Below are 21266 nucleotides of genomic sequence, written 5' to 3'. Positions count from 1 at the left end.
CAGTCACACTGGATTCAAGGCCTCTTCCTATACTATCATAAGTCTATTCTTTGTTGTCATTGTTCTTTTGTTTTTCTGAGACATGGTTTCTTTGTGTAGCTCTGACTGTCCTGGAACTTGTTATATAGACCAGGCTAGCCTCAAACTTACAGAGTTTCGCTTGCCTCTGCCTCCTGAGTGCTGGGATTAAAGGTGTGGGCTGTCACAATGTCCATCTTAATTTACATAATCGCAGCTGTCCCTGCCTCATTTCTAAATAAATTCACTTGTTGGAATTTGTTTCTTCAATTCATTGGGTTTTAGAAACTCAATTCAACCCATCATGTCTTTTTTTTTTTTTTTTTAAGTTTGTACACCAAACAAACTCCAAATTCACAGAGATCCACCTGCCTCTTCCTCTTTTGTGCTGGGATTCAAAGTGTGTACCACCACATTGGGTCACCAAAGACTTCTTTTTTTTTTTTTTCTTTCTTTTTTCTGGAGCTGAGGACCGAACCCAGGGCCTTGCGCTTGCTGAGCGAAATCCCCAACCCCCACCAAAGACTTCTTACACAGTGACTCAGGACTTAAAGAAAACACAGCCACCTAAACAAGGCAGAATCTACATGGCCTTTTCTTCCTCAGAAGTAATGCTAAGTTGATGGAAGTTATGCTGTTGACATCCCATTCCCCAGGGATGCCTTAAGTCTGTCAAAGCTATCACAGCATACAGTGTTCCTGCTCGTGCCCACAGACATTGGTACATCTTACTCTGCAATTTGGAAGTTCAGTGTACTGAAGAGGTCTGGTCCTGGTTTGTGGACAGTTTTTTTTTTCCTTTTCTTCTTTCTTAGGTTTTTTGAGACAGGATCACTCTGTGTAGCCCTGGCTTTCCTAGAACTGTCTCTATATACCAAGTCAGCCTCTAACTCACAGAGATCTTCCTGCCTCTGCCTCCCCAAGTGCTGGGACTGAAGGCGCGCACCACCACTGCCCAGCTTGTGGACAGCATTCTTGCTGGGCCATCACATGGCCTTTCTACAGTGTGTGTGAAGAGGGAGCTCCCTGGTATCCCTTCCTCTTTGAAGGACACAGCTTTCTAGAAGTTGCCCCTCACCCTTATCTCATTTAACTTTAATGACCTTCCTAAAGACCCACTGTTCCAGTGAGGGCTTTAATATATGTATGCATAGGCAGCGTAATTCAGCTCAGGTCCAGTGGTTGGTAAGGACTGAATATAGAATGCCCCTCTCAGGCTCATGAGTTGGCTGTTTGGTTCCAACTGGAAGTGCTATTTTTGGGTATGTAGTGGTTAGTGCTAATTGTTAACCTGACAGAATCTAGAATCATCTGGAAATCCAGCATGATTGAGGAAGTCGTTTTTATATCAAGCCTCTGGCTTCTACATGCACAGAGTCCCACCCACACATCTGTACCCCACACGTATGAACCACCCATACACATACCACAGACACTTACACAGGACAAAAGAAAAAAAAGAAGTATGTTTTCATTAATAGAATGAATGGTATTCAAGACGCAGGGCTTAGCCAGGTGCATCTGCAGCCCCAGTTAATTGAGAGATTGAGTCTGGAAGGTGGCTTGGACCCAAGTCTTGGAGTCATAGTGAAACTCCTTAGAAACAAATAAAGAAACATAGGATGTGGGGATTATTAAGACACATCACATGGGCACCCATGCCTGAGCGAGAGCCACAGGTCTGGCAAGACCAATGCCCCCTGCATGCACTGCCCCAGGCTGTAGGTTCTGTTCATTCCCACTGCGTGCAACTCAATAGAGGACACGGTGTCTGTTCTCACTGGAGGGTTGGTTGAATCCTGACACTTAAATATTGTCACATCTATGCTTGCTGTACCTTTCATGCAAAGTCTTTGTTGGCATGCCTAAGGGCAAAGACTTGGCACCTCTCTGAGTTAGAATACATCGCACACCTCTACTCATGCCTGCTTGTAATAAATGTGGCTATGTGTGATTCCTCCTTCGGCTTGGCTATGGTTTGAAAACTTACTATTATTTTGTGTGTGTGTGTGTATGTGTGTGTGTGTGTGTTGCTGGAAATTGAACTCAGAGCCTTTCACTAAACAACATTCCTAGACCCCTTAACTTTATTGATATTAGTTATTACTATTTTTTGTATATATGTGTTTGTGTGCATGCATGTGCACCTGTGTATGGAGGCCAGAGGTCAGCCTCAGGTGTTGTACCTCAGGCACCATCCACCTTGTCTTTTCATGTGTGTGTTCATGTATACAGATGTGCTTGTGTGTGTACATGCATGTGTATGTGTATGTGTGTGTGTACATGTGTATATGAAAACCAGAGGATAACTTTGGGTGTTGTTCTTCAGTTGCTGTCCATCTTCTGTGTGTGTGTGTGTGTGTGTGTGTGTGTGTGTGTGTGTGTGTGTGTGCGCGCGCGCATATGGAGACCAGATGATGATCTCAAGTGTTCTTCAACCTTAGGTACTGTACTGTCTACCTTGTGTAGGAGACCAGATCTGTCACTCAGCCTTGGGACTTGCCCATTAGGATAGGCTAGGTTGGCTGCCCAGTGAACCTCAGAGATCTGCCTGTGTCTGCTCTGGTATTCTAAGCATGCCCCTGTGCCGAGCTTTTTATATGAGTTTTATATCAAACTCAAATCCCCATACTTGTGTGGTGAACTACCAGCTGAGCTATCTCTCTAGCTGTATTATTATTTTTTAATTGCATTTATTTCTTTGTAAGAAGCATGAGAAAGTCTGAGAACAGTTTATGGGAATTAGTTCTCTCCTTCAACCAAGAGAGTTTGAGACTTGAACTCAGGTATTCAGGCTTGGTGTCAAGAACTTTCTACCAGCCAAACCATGTCCTGGGCTCTGTTACTGTTTTTGAGCCAAGGTCTCATCATACAATCCAGTCTGGCCTCCAATTAACAATTTGCCTGCCTCTGCCTCCCTAGTGCTGGGATTACAGATGTTTGCCACCAAGCTCATCTTTAAAAATTAATTTTAACAGCACACCTGCTAAAGAGGTCATGAAGGACCTTGGTCTAGACCCCAAGACTCTTGACATTCAAATAGAATCCAGAGTCAGGGAATTTGATGGGGATATAAAACAGCATCTTGATGCTCTCGAGCCTCTCCTTGATAGTTAGCATTTCCTTCGAATATGAATGTAGACAGCAAACCACAGTAGCATCAGCATTATTTGTGAGTGTCACCAGTCAACAACACATTTCCAAAGTTGCAGATATCTGGTAAGATGATTCATGCTCATCGACACGCTGATATGATGGGTGTTATTAGATGATGAGTGCATCAATTTCTACATCACAGATTTAATAGTTTGATAATTTCAACATCCTGGCCTTCCTTGGGGATCTGATCCTGTGTAGTTCTGCCATCCCCAATACACAACGTACATTCAAGGCCAGGTTTATCATGAAAATGGCAACCATTAGGAGCTCAAGTTTCCAATTGCCTCTTGATTATCATCAACTTGAGGACCAGCTTCATCTCAGGTCCGATTGGATTGTGGTTGGTTTTGCTTCACACTGCTGCTGACAAAGAGCTCATGCCCTACAAAATGTCTCTTCTGCTCTCATCTTGTTTGGGAGAACTTGCTTCACTGATCTTCCTTCTAAGTGTGTGGTTTCTTTAAGCCCCGTGGCTCATTGGGGAGTTAAGCTACACGTAGGCCATATGATGAGTAAATTTCATCTCAGTTGGCACCTGTCAGCTGTGGTGTGTCACAATACACAGACTGGGAGGAAGGAGGAGGCCGCCATTTCTCTGAGGGAGTCACAGAGGTAGCTGCGACTTACAGTCATCTGGGCCACTAATATTTGTATTCTAACTCCACGTATGCTTGTGTGTGTGTGTGTGTGTGTGTGTGTGTGTGTGTGTGTTTCTTTGTTTTCAGAGACAAAGTCTCTTTGTGTAGCCCTGGCTGTCCTAGAATTTGCTATGTAGACACTACTGGCCTCAAACTCACAGATCCACTTGCCTCTGCCCCACCCCCCACCCTGAGTGTTGCAATTAAAGGTGTGCATCACTCTACCAGGCTTCCAGATACTTTTTTCCCCTACAGAATTAGCTAGAAATTAAAGTTGTAAAGTTGTTCACCTACCCCCTCCCCCAGACAGTTATATGCCTTTGGTATTACCATTTTGGGATAGTCACATGATATAATAAAATTATGTAGCATTTTAAAGCCCTTGGTTTATATTCATTCATACATTCACTGAAAGTACTTATTCATTTAGTCTGCTAGTATTTATTACATGATGTTTCATGCTAGTCTTTATGCTAAACCTGAGATTCAAAGAAAACCAACATTTTCATTCTTATGAGGCATGGTGGTACACACCAGTGATCTAGGTACTTAGAAGGCCTAAGGCAGGGGAGTTTTGTGTTCAAGGTCAGTCTGGGTAACATGGTAAGATATCATTTATTTATTTAAAGGCTAGTGGGGGGAAAGCCAGTGTTTGGGAGACTGAAGCAAGAGGAGCAGGAGTTCAAGACTGTCTTTGTCTATATTGTGAGACCATTTCAAAGGAGGAGGAGAAGGAGGATTAAGAGGAGGAGGAGGAGGAGGAAAATTGGTGATTTAGCCATGGTCCAAGAAAAAAAAATGAGCACTAAAGAGTATGGGTGTTTTGGAAAAGGGTGCCCTGCTTAAATGGCTAAGGGTAGGGGGCTGCCAGTTGGGCACAGGTTCTGCCTAGTCTGGATGGAGGAGATACATACAGGATGAGGTGGAGAGGTTGATGAGGTGGAGAGGTTGCAAGGAGTCTTCAAGTCTTAGTCTTATATGAGGGGCTTGTGGTGAGTGGATACATAGGAGAGTAGGAGTAGGAAGAAGCAGAGCAGGCCAAAGCCTAGCACCCAAAGACGATTTAAATATTATTTATTTATTATTTTTATTTATATGAGCACACTGTAGCTGTCTTCAGACACACATCAGAGGGGGGCATCAGATCCCATTACAGATGGTTGTGAGCCACCATGTGGTTGCTGGGAATTGAACTCAGGACCTCTGGGAGAACAGTGTTCTTAACCACTGAGTCATCTCTCCAGCCCCCTGAAAGGCAATTTTATAATAGTGTTTAGGAGCATATTGTTGCTCTTCTGACGACCTGAGTTCAGTTCCCAGCACCCACCTAAGGCAGCTCACACTGCTTATAATTCCAGTTCAAGGGGAATTAGATACTCCTGGCCCCTGAGGGCCCAACATTCACAGGCACACCGAAATGCCCCCAATCCCAGAATTCCATATTCATAATTAAAGTAAATCTAAAAATATTTATCACTTTTCTTTTTTCTATTACCTCAGAAATGTTTCCATCTTTATGCACTAATCATTTTAACTTTTTATTAAAAATCATACTTTGAATTTCTAATTGTTCCATTTTAATTCTCTTTAAAAATATTAATTCCCTGAATGCTTTTTTTTACACAGTGTCTCAGGTAGCCCAGGCTGTCTTTGAACTTGCTGTATAGCCCTGGTTGACCTTGACTTTATGATCCTCCAGCATCTTATCTCACCAGTGCTTGCATTACAAGCATGTACTAGCATGTACAATGACTACTAGTTTCATGTAGTGCAAGGGAGTGAACTCAGAGCTTCATGCATGCTAGCCAAGACTGAGCCACATCTCCAGCCCCTTAGATACTCCCCCACTTTTTTTTTCTTCTTTTTGGACCTGGGGACCGAACCCAGGGCCTTGTGCTTGCTAGGTAAGCGCTCTACCACTGAGCTAAATCCCCAACCCCTGATACTCCCCTTTTACTGTTATCAAAATAATGCTTCCTCTGGAACATCATTGGTAGATGGAATGTGTGTCTGTGGGAGCTCCTAAGCATACAGTTTACATTTCACAGTGTAGTCTGTTTCCTCTTGGTTGCTCGATCTGTTTGCTTTTGGCTTACTTAGGTTTTCCTTAGATACCTGGTGAGCTGCCCCCATCCACATTTTATAGCAGAGAACAAGCTAACAGAAGATGTATACTTGTGGATGGTGTTTGCCAACTACAGATGTCCTTCTATCGTGGTGTCTTAGGGTTTCTCTTCTTGCCACGAATCACCATGGCCAAAAAGTAAGTTGGGGAGGAAAGGGTTTAGTTGACTTAGACTCCCACATCATTATTCATCATCGAAAGAAGTCAGGACAGGAAGTGAAGCAAAGCAGGAACCTGGAGGCAGAAACTGATGTACAGACCATGGAGGAGGGCTGCTTACTAACTTGCTCCCCGTGTCTGGTTCAGCTTGCTTTCTTATAGAACCCAGGACCACCAGGATCTTATGGAGGCATTTTCTCAATTGAGGCTCCCTCCTTTCAGATGAAGCTAGCCTGTGTCAAGTTGACACAAAACTAGCCAGCAAAGGTGATAATTTTGCAAAGTGAGGTTCCTGGGTCAGCAGCAGGACTACCCCATGGGAAGATCTGCCTCAGATTTCTTTGATTAGAAACCAACAAAATGGCTCAGCAGGTAAAGATGTGTGCTGCCACGCTTGACAACCTGAGTTCAATTCTTAGGTCTTAGGTACGCACGTGCGCGCGCGCGCGCGCGCACACACACACACACACACACACACACACACACACACACACATTATTTATTTACCTTTTATATTTTACATATTGATTTGTTATCTGTGTGTGCATATGCACACACATGCATTCGGAGGTCAGAGGACAACATAGAGGAATTCCTTCTCTCTTTCCATCCTTTAAGTCCCAGGAATCAAATTCAGGCCACCTGGCATGGCCACAATCCCCTTTACCCACTGAGCCATTGTTGTGCAGCAGTTTCCTCCCAGATAGAAATATTCCACCCAGGAATGAAGCTCGTTCCTTAAAAAAAGATGATACATGATTCAGAATAACTTCAGGAAGTCCCTGAAACTGACCAAATTCATTAGATTCCTCCCTCCCAAAAGTAAACAATAAAGATTATTGAGGGTTACTCTCAGACAAGCCAAGTGCAAAGAAGACTCTGAGACCACATCAGCTTCCTGGAAGAAGCAGAAACCACTTGAGCTGCCTGGAAGAGGCACTCTCCAACCTGTTGAGTTATCTGCAACCTGTGTACTGTGCTCCAGCTTTTTGTGAGTGGTCATTCTTGCTGGGGTGGGCTTTGAGGCTGCAGTTGTCTTTGAGTCCTTTCTGCTCCTGTAAGTAACCCTTCAGCCATATGCCTATAAGTAACCAGTTCAACTCACTGGTTCACCAAGATGAACTTCGGTGGTGACGTGTTGCATCTCTCCAGGAAAAGTCTTGTCACACACAGCCATCTTGCTCCCAGAACTATGCATTCACTTATTTTGACAAGGTCAGTATATAGCCCAGTATATACAGCTGGAGCCCTCACTAACTCACTATGTAGAGCGTAAAGACCTGCCTGCCTCTAATTTTCCAGCATTGGGATTAAAGGAATGTACAACCACGTCAGGACTTTAAATAACTAATCAATTAGTTATTTAATTAGAGCTTTAAAATTTTCTTTGTTTGTCTTTTCTTTTTTTAAGATTTATTGTATTACTACACTGTCGCTGTCTTCAGACACACCAGAAGAGGGCATTGGATCTCATTACAGATGGTTGTGAGCCACCATGTGGTTGCTGGGATTTGAACTCAGGACCTCTGGAAGAGCAGTCAGTGCTCTTAACCACTGAGCCATCTCTCCAGCCCTTAACTAGAGGTTTTAAAATTTTATGTGTAGGTGTGTTCTGCATGCATGCATGTATGTACACCACATACATGCATGCTTGGTGTCTGCGGAGGCCAGAAGAGGACATCAGATGCCCCAGAACTGGAGTTCAGACAGTTGTGAGCCACCATGTGTGTGCTAGAAGCCAAACCACCGGATGAATAGCCAGCACTCTTAACTACTGAACCATCTCTCCAGGCCCAGGTCTTTACCTGTTTTTGAAACTGTCCTGTATCCCAGGCTGGCTTTGAATTCAATATGTAATGGAGGATGGCCTTGAACTTCTTACACTCCTTCATGTCTGGAGCACTGAGATTGCAGGCATGCGTCATCACACCCTGTTAATTAGTATGATGATGTATTTTGTGGATGCCTACAAATATGTCATCGGGCAGCTTTCAGGAGCCAGTTCTGACCTCTACCCTGTGGATTGCAGGGACTGAACTCAGGCCCTCAGGCTTGGTGACAGGTGCCTTTATCTGCTTAAGCCATTTCACCAGCCCCATATACCTGGTTTTGTGTGGTGCTGAGGACTGAACCCATAGCTTTGTGCATGCTAGATGAGCACTTTCCTATTTATCAATATATGCTATTTATTATCAACATATCCCCATGTGGTGTGCAATATGTATTCAAAAGTCAGACGCAATCTCCTCCAATTTCTCGTTGCTTATTGTTTTTCTCCCAGTACATTTTTCCTTTTTAAAAACTAGCCGTCATTCTCCTGGTACAATTTAGTCTCAGGAGTCCTAAGAAAAGGGCAGAGGTTTGGCTTGGTTCTTTAACAATCATTTTTTTTTTTTTTTTGGTTCTATTTTTCGGAGCTGGGGACCGAACCCAGGGCCTTGCGCTTCCTAGGCAAGCGCTCTACCACTGAGCTAAATCCCCAACCCCAACAATCATTTTTTTAAAAAATGGTAATAATGTTTTATCAGACAGGTTTTCCTTAAACACATAAAAACATGTATTGTCCAAACTGTTAGAGCAATGTTCCGTTGTTTTGTTTTGTTTTCAGAAACCAAAATGAATTCCCCCACAGTCCTTAACTGTAGTGCATTAAAGAGCTTTTACATTTCCGTGCTCGTTCGTTTTCAACCTCCTCCTAATCTGCTGTTTAAAAAACAGACAAAATTAGCCATTTTCCAACGAACACTTCAGTGGCATTAGTACATTTACACTGCCGTGCAAACGCCACTTCTATCTAGTTCCAGAACATTTTCATCTCCCTAAATTACACCCTGTTCCATTAAGCTGTTGCTCTTCAGTCCCCTGCCTCACAGCCAACCCACCTGATCCTCATTTCAATAAATTAATTTTTATTGCAAAATATGTCAAGTATAAAATTTACCAGTTTAGTCTCTCTTTCTTTTTTTGTCTGTTTGTTTTGAGATGGGCTCTCTTCACATAGTCCAGGCTAGCTTGGAACTTGCAATGATCCTCCTGGCTCTCTGCCTCTCTAGTTCTGGGATGACAGATGTGCATCAACGCAATAGGACCACACTTCAGAAATGTTCTGTGCATAGGCATCATATACTGGTGATTGTGTGACTATCACTGCATCCAAGTAGAGGACTTTTTAATTTTTTCCAACTGGAAATTTTGTCTTCATCCACCCCTTGGTCCTTCCCCTAGGGGCATTCACACTCTCCTTTCTGTCTGTAGGAACTTGCTTACTCTAGGTCTCATACGAATGGATCCATGCAGCCATTTGTCTTTTTGTTCTGTTTGTTTGTCAGGCTCATTTCACTCAGCATTATATCCTCAAGGTTGAACAAAGTTGTATGTATGTATTAGAACCCTGCTCATCTCAGCAAAAAAGTGATTTCTTATGTGGTCACACATGTATGTGCCACAGCGTGATTTGTGAAGAACTTGTTGGAGTTGGTTCTCTCCTACCGCGTGGGTCCCTGGGATCCAATTCACATTATTAGGCTTGGTGGCAAGTGCTTTACCGTCTGAGCCATCTCTCCAATCCAGGACTTCCTTCTTTATTAAGTTAACTAATGTTCCACGAGTCATTAGTCCCATGGTTCCTTGGTTGTACCACGTTTTTTTTAATCTACTCACTCGCTGGTACATGCTTGGCTTGTTAACCATTTATCTGCTGGTAGACGCTTGCTTGGTTGTCCACTCGCCGTCTGGTAGATGCTTGGGTTGCTTCTACCTGTGGGCAATCGTGAATAAGATCATGGCTGTGCTATCTGCTTAAATGGTTCCTTTTTACTTTGTCTTTTTGTTTTTCAGACAAGATCACATGGTGTAGCTCATGCTGATCTAGAACTTAAGTCTGGTTTTGACTTAGCCTCCTGCCTCAGCCTCCCAAGCAGTGGTATTACACCTATAAAACACTATGTCTGGATGCTAGACAGCCTTTCTTTTCTTTTAGATGGGGTCTCAGTATGTAGCCCTAGCTAGCCTTGACCTTATAGAGATCTGTCTTCTGCTACTTCCTAGTGCCAGCAGTATGAGAAGTTTGGAAATGTGAACTCCCATTTAAAGTCCCAGCACAGGGTTGGGGATTTAGCTCAGTGGTAGAGCGCTTGCCTAGGATGCGCAAGGCTCTGGGTTCGGTCCCCAGCTCCAAAAAAAAAAGAACCAAAAGAAAAAAACCAAAAACAAAATAAAGTCCCAGCACATCCATCCGTGTCCCACTTGCCATGTGACCTCTACAAGCCTCCCATAGTCCTGTTAATAGGCCATCAGAGGGCAATGATGCAGCACCCATATTCAGAAAACCTGCTGTGTGTGTGGAGGGGGGTCACTCTGAACCCCCACACAGATGCCCCTGGCCTTTCTCCCTCTGGCTCCTTCCACTCCCACTGCCCCCAAAGCTTCTAGAAAGCCACTGGGCACAACAGTGTCCTGAAACCAAATATCAGGGAGCTGAAAGACAAGAGTTTCTTTGAAGTTTAGTGCAAAAAAGGAGGTGGGCGGGGTGGAAGGCAAAATAAACTTATAAAAAAACAGAAGTGAGTTCCAATGTTGGTCCTCAGCTCTAGCTGAGGCCTGGGAGGCCAGCTTCCCTAGAAATAGCATCCCTGTGTAGGACTGAAGACCCTTCCACACTTACTTCTTCTGACAAGTGACGTAAGCAATATCACTTTTCAGACAACAGTGACGAAAAGGCATGTAGTGGCTTTCTCCTGTGATTCTAGCTACTCAGAATGTTGAGGCAGGAGGATTGTTCCCTTTAAGGCCTGTCTGAGCTACAGAAAGAAAGCAAGGCTAGCTTAAGTAACCTAGCAAGATTGTCTTGAAGCAAGACAGAAAAACAAAATAAAATAAAAAAATGGAATGCAAGAGGGCAGCTGGGCAGTGCTGGCTGCACCATTAATCTCAGCGCTCAGGAAGCAAAAGCAGGCAGATCTCCAAGTTTGAAGCCAGCCTGGTCTACAGACTTAGTTCCAGGACAATCAGGGCTAAACAGAGAGACCTTGTCTCAGAATCCCCCCACCCCCACCCCCCACCCCCCATCCCCAGGCCAAAAAAAAAGAAGAGAAAGAAAAGAAAAGATGCAAGAGGGCTAAGGCTAGGGTCAGTGATGGGGCATTTGTCTCGTACAGTCAAGGCCCTAAGTTCAGTTTTCCAGTCCCAACGCCCAGATAAAGCAAACAAACAAAAGTCTGCTTTTATGGGCTGATCATCCCCCATCTCCATGTCCCCCAACCCCCCACACACTACATAAGCATAAACAAAATAAAACCTCACCAAAAAATACCTGCTTTAGAGCACCCAAGGCCTCTCTGGGTGCCTGGTCTAGACACAGTGCTTTGTTTGGCTCCGCTGTGTTCACACCCTCTATTCTGTCACCCTCTTCCCCTTTCCAGACTTAAGTGAAGCAACAAAGCGGGTTGATTATGCTGCCTTTGAAAACTTTGAACTATGGAGGCTCAGTATCTCATGCAAAAAATCCCTTTTCCCTCCTTTCAGTCCTGAAAGGGCTTCCCTGTGCAGCCTGGTTTTAAAACCCTCATGCCAAGCACGGAAAATTCTATAAATACCAAATGCAAACGTGGAATTTAACCTTTAATTATTCTAGCCTCTAGCTCAGCCTCCCCCATCCCACCATTTCTTTCTCTTCGCCTACTGTCTTTAAACTCTGTCCGAAGGTTGATCAACATTTTAAAAAAGGAACCTTTTCAGGAAGACTTGCCGGAGGCCAAAAGAATAGAAATTGTCAATGTGGGTGTGACCACTGGAGAAGTGCTCATTTGGTGGCCTGTAGCTGTGCACTGATGTGTCACCGGGTTTGATGGTCTGAAACAACCAAAAGCTCACACAAAATGGGCAATGCCTGTGCATCCTGACATCTTTACTCCTACTCAGGTGGTCTCCTGGATGGATTTGTTCTAAGGATCTTTGCCCTGCTCTGTATTGCTACACAATAAACCAACCCCAAAAGAAGCAGCACCAATTGTCAGCTGTCACCCAGTGCACTTGAGTTTGCTCCCAGCCTGGGCAAAGTCTAAGACTTCCATTTGCCTCTCTTCCCTCTGTACAGCATCACTCTTGTGGCTTTAAAAGGTGGAGCTCGGGGGCTGGAGAGATGGCTCAGTGGTTAAGAGCACTGACTGCTCTTCCAGAGGTCCTGAGTTCAAATCCCAGCAACCACATGGTGGCTCACAACCATCTGTGATGAGATCTGATGCCCTCTTCTGGTGTGTCTGAACAGCTACAGTGTACTCATATACAATAAATAAATAAATCTTAAAAATAAAATAAAATAAAATAAAAGGTGGAGCTCATGGGCCAGTGAAATGGCACAGTGGGTGAGTGGGTGGGTGGGGCTGATGTTGAGTCTGATTTCCCACAGGGTGGGAGGAATGAGAACCAACTTCCACAGTGCAGAGAGAGAGACAGAGACAGAGACAGAGACACAGAGAGAGACAGAGACAGGGAGACAGAGACAGGGAGACAGAGAGGTAATTTACAAAGATGGGGCTAGCCAGCCAGGTGTGGCAGCACATGCTTAAATCCTAGCACTTGGGCAGGAGGATCTCTGTAAGTTGGAGGAAGCCTGATCTACACAGGGAGTTTCAGGACAGCCTAGACTACATAAAGAGACCTCTCTGAAAAGCAATAATAACAAAAATCTTTTTTAAAAAGCCACATAGCTTCACCTCTAGTACTGACTGGGTAGTCATGAAGGCCAGACCAGGTTCAAAGGCGACGGGTATAGACCCTACCACTGGAAGAGGCATTGTCGTTAGTTCATCATCACACTGTAAGAACCTATGGGATGGGAGATACTGTGGTGACCTTCATTGTTTGCTTGAGATTCTGTGGCAGGACTGGGTTGCCTAATCAACTTCTGTCTCATAGTTCTAAAGGCTAAAGGTCCAAGGTCAAGGTGCTGGCAGGGCTGGTGTCTGTGAGGTCCCCATTTCTGGCTGCCTTCTTCCCGTGCCCTCTCTTGGCCTTTTCCCTGTGTGTACACACCCTTTAGTTTTTGTTGTTCTTCTTGTTGTTTTGCAATAGAGTCATGTGTAGTCCAGGCTGGCCTTGAGCTCCCTGTATAGCCAAGGATAACTAACTTTTTATCTTTCTACTTCTATCCTTCAAATGCTGGGATTACAGGGGTGTCCCCACTATGCCTAGTCCTTCCTCTCTCTCTCTTTCTTTCTTTCTTTTTTCTTTCTTTGGGGAGGGGTTTCAAGACAGGGTTTCTCTGTGTAGCCTTGACTGTCCTAGAACTTATTCTGTACACCAGGGTGACCTCAAACGCAGAGATCCACCTGCCTCTGTCTCCCAAGTGCTGGAATCAAAGGCCTATGCCACCACTGCCCAGTGGCCTTTTTATTTTTATTTTTTAATTAGGTTAACAGTCTTGTTCCTTTAGGCCTCCAACTTCAAGTTCTGATTAAACCACACTTACTTCCTTGTAATCTCCATTTTCAAATACAGTCATATTGACCATTAGGGCTCCATCCACCACAATGAATCTTGTGATGACACAATTCAGTTCAATAACAAGGAATTCCTTTGGGAATGTGGTCACAGGCTGGGAGATGGCTCAGACAGTAGGAGAACTTGCTGTACAAGTTGAGAACCTGAGTTTAAATTCCCAGAATCTTGGTCAAAATCCAGGTGTAGTCATGAGTACCAGTAACTCCAGCACGGTGTAGTGAGGGAGGAGCAGCAATGAGACTTTCTGGTACCAGCCTAGTTCCAAGTGTAGTGAGAGATAATGTCTCAAGGGAATAAGGGGGACATTCAATGTCCACCTGTGGACACTGCATGTGGTGGGGTATGGAATGTCCTGTAAGTCTCTAGCCTCCTTCTGTCCATGTCTCTCAGGTGACAATCTCCCTGGGTGAAGGTTAACCTAGTTGCCTATTTTAAGTTGGTCTCCTAGTTAGAGGTGGTGTGCACAGAAGATGCTTGCTTTCCCTTCTTCCCTTCCACTCTGTATACAGCATTTCTTCCCACTGCCAGCCCTGCCGAGCCATAGCTACCATAGACCTGGAGCCAGAGCACCATAGGACTCTTTTTTTCCAAGAGTTCTCCTGGGGCCTCACTTAACTCTGAAGGAAGGGCAGGCTAGTGACTTCTTAGACCTGCTACTTCCTCCTCTTGGGTCCTCTGTTACTGAGGAAGGCGTTACTTGTACACAAGAACCTCACTCCATAGTAATCATAAACAATGCTCAGTGTGTGAGCCCTGACTGGTCCAACCCTCCCCATCCTCTCTGCCCAAGTCTCTCTGCAGCAATTCTCAGATACAGGAGGTTCCCTGAGAATAAGACAATTCCTCCTAATCTATATCAGGGTCATCAGGGCTCCCACTCCTTCCAGCTTCGAATCACACACATGTCACCCAGCACCCTAACAGCCTTGGAAAACCTTGGAGGAAAGGACCAGAGTCACCAGGCTGCACCTTATTTCCTGCATAGGTTTGGCCCTCACCTTCCTGAGCTGCGACCCAGATTGAGAAATCGAGGATAGCACATGTTCATGTTAGGCTACGAGTACGCCACAAACAGACTCTAGGGTGGAAACTATTTTCCCAGAGTGCAAGTAGTGGTCAGGATTACTTGACACTTTTGTTGAAGCCAAGTTGGGCATAGCCTGGCCACTCAGTGTCTGGTGTCCCGAGTAAGACTTGCACAACAGAAGCAACGGGCAAAACAGACCTTCCGGCTCAGCCTGAAACGGGGCCCATGGACTTCATGGGTGCTGCTGGGCTCTGTGTCAGTAAAGGGCATGCTAGTTTTAGAAATTTATGAAGCCTCAAGACAGTAAGCAGCACCTTTGTTCCATCTATGAGGGCCCTGGGATCCCCCGCCCCCGACACCTCATGCCTTTCTCCAGGCTCCAGATGGTTCCTTTTAAGCTTCCCACTAACACGTGTCCTTACTTTTCCTATGACATCATTTTCTCCCCTCAAGCTTTAGAAATAGCTCCAAGACAAAAGACATACCAAAGAGCCTGTGGCTCCTCAAACTGTGCTTCCAGTGGTCGGGTCTTTCTCACTTCAATGACAACATTGTAATATTTCCTTAAGATCACAAAGTCAAGTCACCCAACAAGTTACTACACTCACTTGACATGGTGACTTCACTTTCAAACGTTCTCAACCCCAACAGCAAAAAGTTTTTTAAAAAATTTTATTTATTTTATATATGTGAGTACATTGTAGCTGTCTTCAGACACACCAGAAGAGGACATCGGATCCCATTACAGACCATTGTGAGCCACCATGTGGTTGCTGGGAATTGAACTCAAGACCCCTGGAAGAGCAGTCAGTGTTCTTAACTGCTGAGCCATCTCTCCAGCCGGCAATATATTTTTTACACTCTGCTTGCTACACATGTCTACTGAGTCCTTTGTGCACATGAACTATATTTTCATGGAGTCACCCAACCTTGGCTAAAATATATTGAGGAAAATAGAACCCACACTCAACATATACAGACATTTTTCTCTGGCTATTATCCTCTAAGGAATACAGTATAACAACCATTTGCATACGTTTTATACTGTATTAGGTGTGGTAAGTAACCTAAAGGAACTTTAGCAGAGATGGGAGGCTCTCTAAAGACTCTATCAAACATGGCACATTGTATACAAGGAACTTGAGCATTCACAAATTTTGATGTCCACAAATATTTGGTGTCTCAGATATTGGGGAGGACTGTATTTATTTATAATATATATGAAAAATATTTGACTTAGGTTTCTCGGTGTACCTGTGGCTGTCTTAGAACTCACAATGTAGCACGGGCTGGCCTCGAACTCACAGCAAGCTGTGTGCCTCTTCCTCCCAAGTGAGTGCTGGAGTTAAAGGTGTGTGCTTTGTTAATAATAGAGGATGATTTTGTTAATTGGCAAGCACTAGTTCAACAGTAGATGTTTCAAGACCTACTTTAATAAGCATTCTTAAATGCTTCAACCTCCCTTCTAGCCTGCCAACCACCAGAGGTAGGTAGAAAAAAAAGACTAATAGGAAATGGGGTTCTGTGGATGTGTTAGAAATAGTTCGTTGAGGCTATTCCAAACTTTATTGTTTTCAATCTAGTCACCAACACACCAACACAAATCAGCACAGCAGCCCAGACCACTTGGCAAACACCAAACACTGATCACCAATGGCAGTTTGATCCAGAAGAAACAATAGACGTTCCACCAATCGAATCGGTCAGAGTCCGCAGAATATCACTAGAAGTTCTTTGGCGAGTTACTTTCTATGAAGTCATGACACGCAAAGATCAGCAATGCGATACAAAGCAAACCAGTGCCAGAGCCTCTGCCCACTGTCTGTGGGGGTCATATTTATGTTCTTTCTAAACCTCATGCATCCTCTCGCCTGTGTCTGCTTCAGCAAAACAATCTTTCACATGTCTGTCTGCTTCAACATTCTTTCACATGTCTACTTCAGCAAAATATCATATGACTTAGCTGAGTTTCCAAAGAAACCAGAAATTTCCACTTCAGTTAAGAGCTCTTCTTGTGGATCTGGGTTAGCTTCCCAGTCCCCATAGAACAGGCTCATAACTGTCTGTACCTCCTTCTATAACTCCAGTTCTAGGGGATTCCACTCCATTTTCTAGCCCCTTGAGGATCAGGCAGTTACATGGTACACAGAAATCCATAGAAGGCAAAACGTCTATATGCATAAAATTAATCATTGCTTTAAAATGTTTAAAATGTACACCATGTCGAAGCTGGCGACAGCCCTCGCTCCTCATGCGGCTTACAGAGTTCTCTAGTGTCCCTCTGCCTATGCTTATATCCCTGTCCTCCGGCATGTTTCTTGAGAAGAACTCTGTTAGGCCCCTTGCCTGTTTTGTGACTTACTTTAGTTAGATGTTACAACCTACAAATGTTACTGGTAGCAGCCATTTGCCGACCGTGGAAAAATTCTGTGAGGAGATCTTGTCAGTGCCTGAACTTGGGCAAAGCGCTTCACAAGACTCCTCCTCTGCACTGCTACGTGTTGAGTACCTGCATACAGCTAGAATAAGGAACCAGAGTCATTTTCATGTTCGTATTGGTGCCATAGTAGTTTTGCAGTTGCTTTAATAATGCTTCCTGAGAAACACACTAGAGCTCAATGGCTTATAACAACAGATACCTTCTTTTCTTGCTACAATCCCGAAAAGCTGTGATTTGGTTCATCTTGGCCTGGCTTGGCAACATCTGGCTGTAGCATGGTGGGCTTAAAACGCCGGCTCACACAGTTGGAGTGACAGTTCGAGGTTAAGTGTTGCTATGGAAGAGGATCTCTGTTCAGTTCCCAGGACCCAAGTCTGTAGGCTCACAACAGCCTTTGAACTCCAGCCCCAGGGGGTCTGACACCCTCTTCTGGACTCTGATGGTACCCATACTCATGTACACAGACACAGACACAGACGCACATGCACACACACTTAAATTCATCTTTATTTTTTTAAAGTGAGCTCATAAGCTAAATCTGCCAAAAGCACGTTATCAAGACCAATGTCACTGTGGGGAGGGGTGGGTCGGCAGAGGCACAAGACAAGGGGCAGCATTCTTTCCCAGCTGAGTAAAACATCTGGCTCAGTGATCCCGCTGACCACAGTAACAGAAATGAGAATTCTGCAGTTCTCTCTTCCCACCTGCACTAGAACTCCTGAGAAAGTCTACAACCGTGGCACTTGGCTTAAGGTTGCTTTCTTAGAGGCTCAGAGAGAATTGTCTCTCCTTGGCTTGTAGATGGCCCGCTCCTTGTCCCTAACTACCTTCTCTTCACTCTGTCCACATCTATGTCCACCTTTCCCCTTCTGATAAGGAAACCCAGTCAGATTGGGTCGGGGCTTAGCCTGTTGACTATTTTAACTTGATCTCCTCTCTGATTTCTCAGTGAAGCATTCTGAGCTGCACGAACTTGTGTGTGTGTGTGTGTGTGTGTGTGTGTGTGTGTGTGTGTCTTTGTATGCCTGAGTGTGCGCGCATGTCTCTGTGTGTATGTGAGTGTGTGTGTCTATGTGTGTGAGGGTGTGTTTTCATGTCTCTGTGTGTGTTAGTGAGTGTATTTGTGTCTGTGACTGTGTGTAGGGTAATCCACATTATCCCTCAAAGTATTATTTTGTGGGGCTGGAGGTATAGCTCAGTTGGTAGAGTGCCTGCTTAGCATGAACAAAAAAGCCATGAATTAAATCCCCAACACCCTAAAAACTGGGGGGGGGGGCACATACCTGTACTCATCACTAGCAATAAGAAACAAGAGGGTCAGAAGTTCAAGGTCATCTTCTATGACACAACAAGTCCGAACCATAAGAGAACCTGCCCCAGGATTGTTAAAATTGTGTTGTGTACTAGTGAGGTATATGTTCCCTACTTTACAGACTTCTTGGCATAAAGACCAGTGAAGAAACTTCTCTTGCACTCACTCTCTGAGCTGCTGGCCATGACTGTGTTGAAGAGAGACCAAAGCCCCAAATTTGAAGAGCACCTGTATTAATACCAGCCCTGACCTCCCTGGCCATGCCACCCAAAAGCCCTTGGTTACATACCAGGTCAGATCACACGTAGTCTGATGGGAGGCAAAACTCTATCCTGGTGGCTGTCCAGTGCCATGGAGGCCAAGCCTGCAGACCACCCTTCTCAATCCAGCACATGTGAAGAGAATATTCTGCCCCTCTTTAATGGAGTGCTGTGCTGGACAATGTTAGCCAGAAGAGCCTGGGGGAATATATCCCACTGACAATTCCATGGCACAACCTGCTTTTCTTACACACTTGCTCATAAACAGGCCTGGGAGAAATGCTTGCACAACCTCATGTTCCAATAAACAGGGCTGAATGGGCCGATGTGTAAGCACACAGTAAGTATCTCTCTCGCTTTATAGGAGCCAGTGAGAAAGAAGGCAATTCTCAGAGCAGGCTACCTTGCAAAGCTATTCCCATTCTTTCGTGGCTGATGTGGCCCATATGTGTTCCCTGCCGCAGCAGAAACAAATGGCCTTTGTGCCCTATTGGCGTTTTCTGTCCTGGCGTAAATTAGGCACGCTGCAGCCATTTCATTAAGGAATAAGTCTCTGGTGTGACGTGTCAGGTTTCCAGAGGCAGACAGGAAAGTCTGCTGGAGGCTGGGGACAGCCAGTTCTCCTGATTGCAATGACGGCTCCTGCGCCTCCTGACCATGAAGAAGCAGAGGAAGAATAAACCACCACCGGAAACACACCACCCCTGCAGCCACTGCTGCCTCTTATTTGGACTAGAGTGTGACAGAATTATGCACAGCTTCGTTGTCTCCCTCCCCAACCCCATGCCTGGCACTGGAATCTTACAGCCATCTGGAATTATGATGGAGTAAATGCAGTAAAACGTAGATTTCTTTTTGTGGAAATATTCCGATCTCAGACCCAAGAGGGCAGGGATATTGAGTAATTGACATCCTTGCAATAAACATATTATGGACGTTTATAAACTTGGCCTATCTCTTGGCTGGTTTGGGCTTCTGGTGAGCCTAGGATGGCTTTGATTTTTGAAAGGGCTTAGATGACAGGCAGGCTTTTCCTCTCTTCCAATTTGCAGAGCACTCTGGTAAACACATCTGTGGCAAGTCCTGTTTTGGCTAGCTAGGGACAAACCGAGGGCTTGGCCCCATCCCCTTTTATTTCCCTGAAAGAAATATCTAAGAAAGCATTTCTGTGACTTAGTTGGAACGAAGGAGAATGGAAAAAAATATCACAAGATATTCTGCACACATGCTATCCAATCTCCCTTTTATACAGAAGAAATTCAAATGAGTCTTTGCCATTAAAACTTTGATTATCAGAAACTTCATTTTAATCAGAGCTTGCCGTAAACGCTGCGTGCTCAGCTGACTTGTATATTTAACATTCTTGATATTATATGCTGGCCCAATTATCCAAATTTTTCTTAAACTCAATTTCCCAGGACCTTGTGGTTAATTAATCAAGTTGTAACTAAAAAAAAAAAGAAAAAGAAAAGCGTTATCTCCATACATACCGTGTATGCAGACACCCAGGCGCCAGAGCCACGATGATTCTTCGGGTTTGTTTTTTTTCTTCTTACATTTATTTGTTTGCTCATTGTGTGTATGGCTGTGTGTGTGCATCCTGGGTACATGCTGTGGCACACGTGTGGTGGTCAGATGACAACTTGTGGAAGTATGATCTTTTTTTCTACCATGTGAGTCCCAAAGATTGGACTCAGGTCATTGGACTTAGCAGCAGAAACCTTTGCTGGGGTCCATATTGTTTGTTTGTTTGTTTGTTTGTTTGTTTGTTGGCCCATCTATGGGATGGCACTTTGCTGATGGCAGGGTAAACCAGAGAGCGTCAGAAATCCTTCAGTATTTATCCCCACCCTTGGTGCGTAGCTCAAGTAATTGACTTCATTTCATACTACCAGGTCGCATTTCTTGCTCAACCCGGTTATGACTCTCAGAGGCCAATGTGGGGATTCACACGTTGTGGGCTACTGGTTTTCCTTTACCCCCTTTGCTGTCACTCAGAAAGATCAGACTTTTGAAATGTGCTTAGGCTATCCAGCACTCATTGCTCAACCCAGCAAGTCACACAAGCACAAGGAACACCATCACGTCTGTCACCACAGTGCGCACATTCGCAACGCAGGCACCACTGTCTTCTAGCACCCTTGAGAAACTACACCAATGTACACACACGTGCCATACACACTGACACACGTATTTACCCAGAATTAAAAAGAAAACTAAATCTTTGAGCTGGAAGTGATGGCACTGAGGCCTGCTGGTGCTCACCTTGCTCTGCTCCACAGATTCCCAGATCCAACCACCCCAAGTCACGTGTCCACCTAGCCTCCTCTGCGCATGCCTAGCAGGACTATCTGCTCGTCTAAGGAAGCTCTTTTGGGCTATGGCAATGCTCTTTCCCCTTTATCTTCCTGCTGAGTTCTTTTCCTTTTTGTAAAGCCTCCCAGCAGCCCGACTTCCTCAAAGGAGACCAGCTGGACGATGTCTGTCCCATTGTCTCTAGCACTCATTAGATACAAAATAAGATACTCATTAGATGCAAAATAAACACTACCACGGGGTATTCGGCTCTCTCCCCCAACCCCCTTCCCTGTCTCCCTCTCTCAGAGCAAGGACATTGTCTTGCATTTC

Source organism: Rattus norvegicus, chromosome X (assembly GCF_021556685.1).
Source record: "Rattus norvegicus strain SHRSP/BbbUtx chromosome X, alternate assembly SHRSP_T2T, whole genome shotgun sequence".
Taxonomy (NCBI): domain Eukaryota; kingdom Metazoa; phylum Chordata; class Mammalia; order Rodentia; family Muridae; genus Rattus; species Rattus norvegicus.
Note: the sequence above shows the minus strand (reverse complement) of the source record.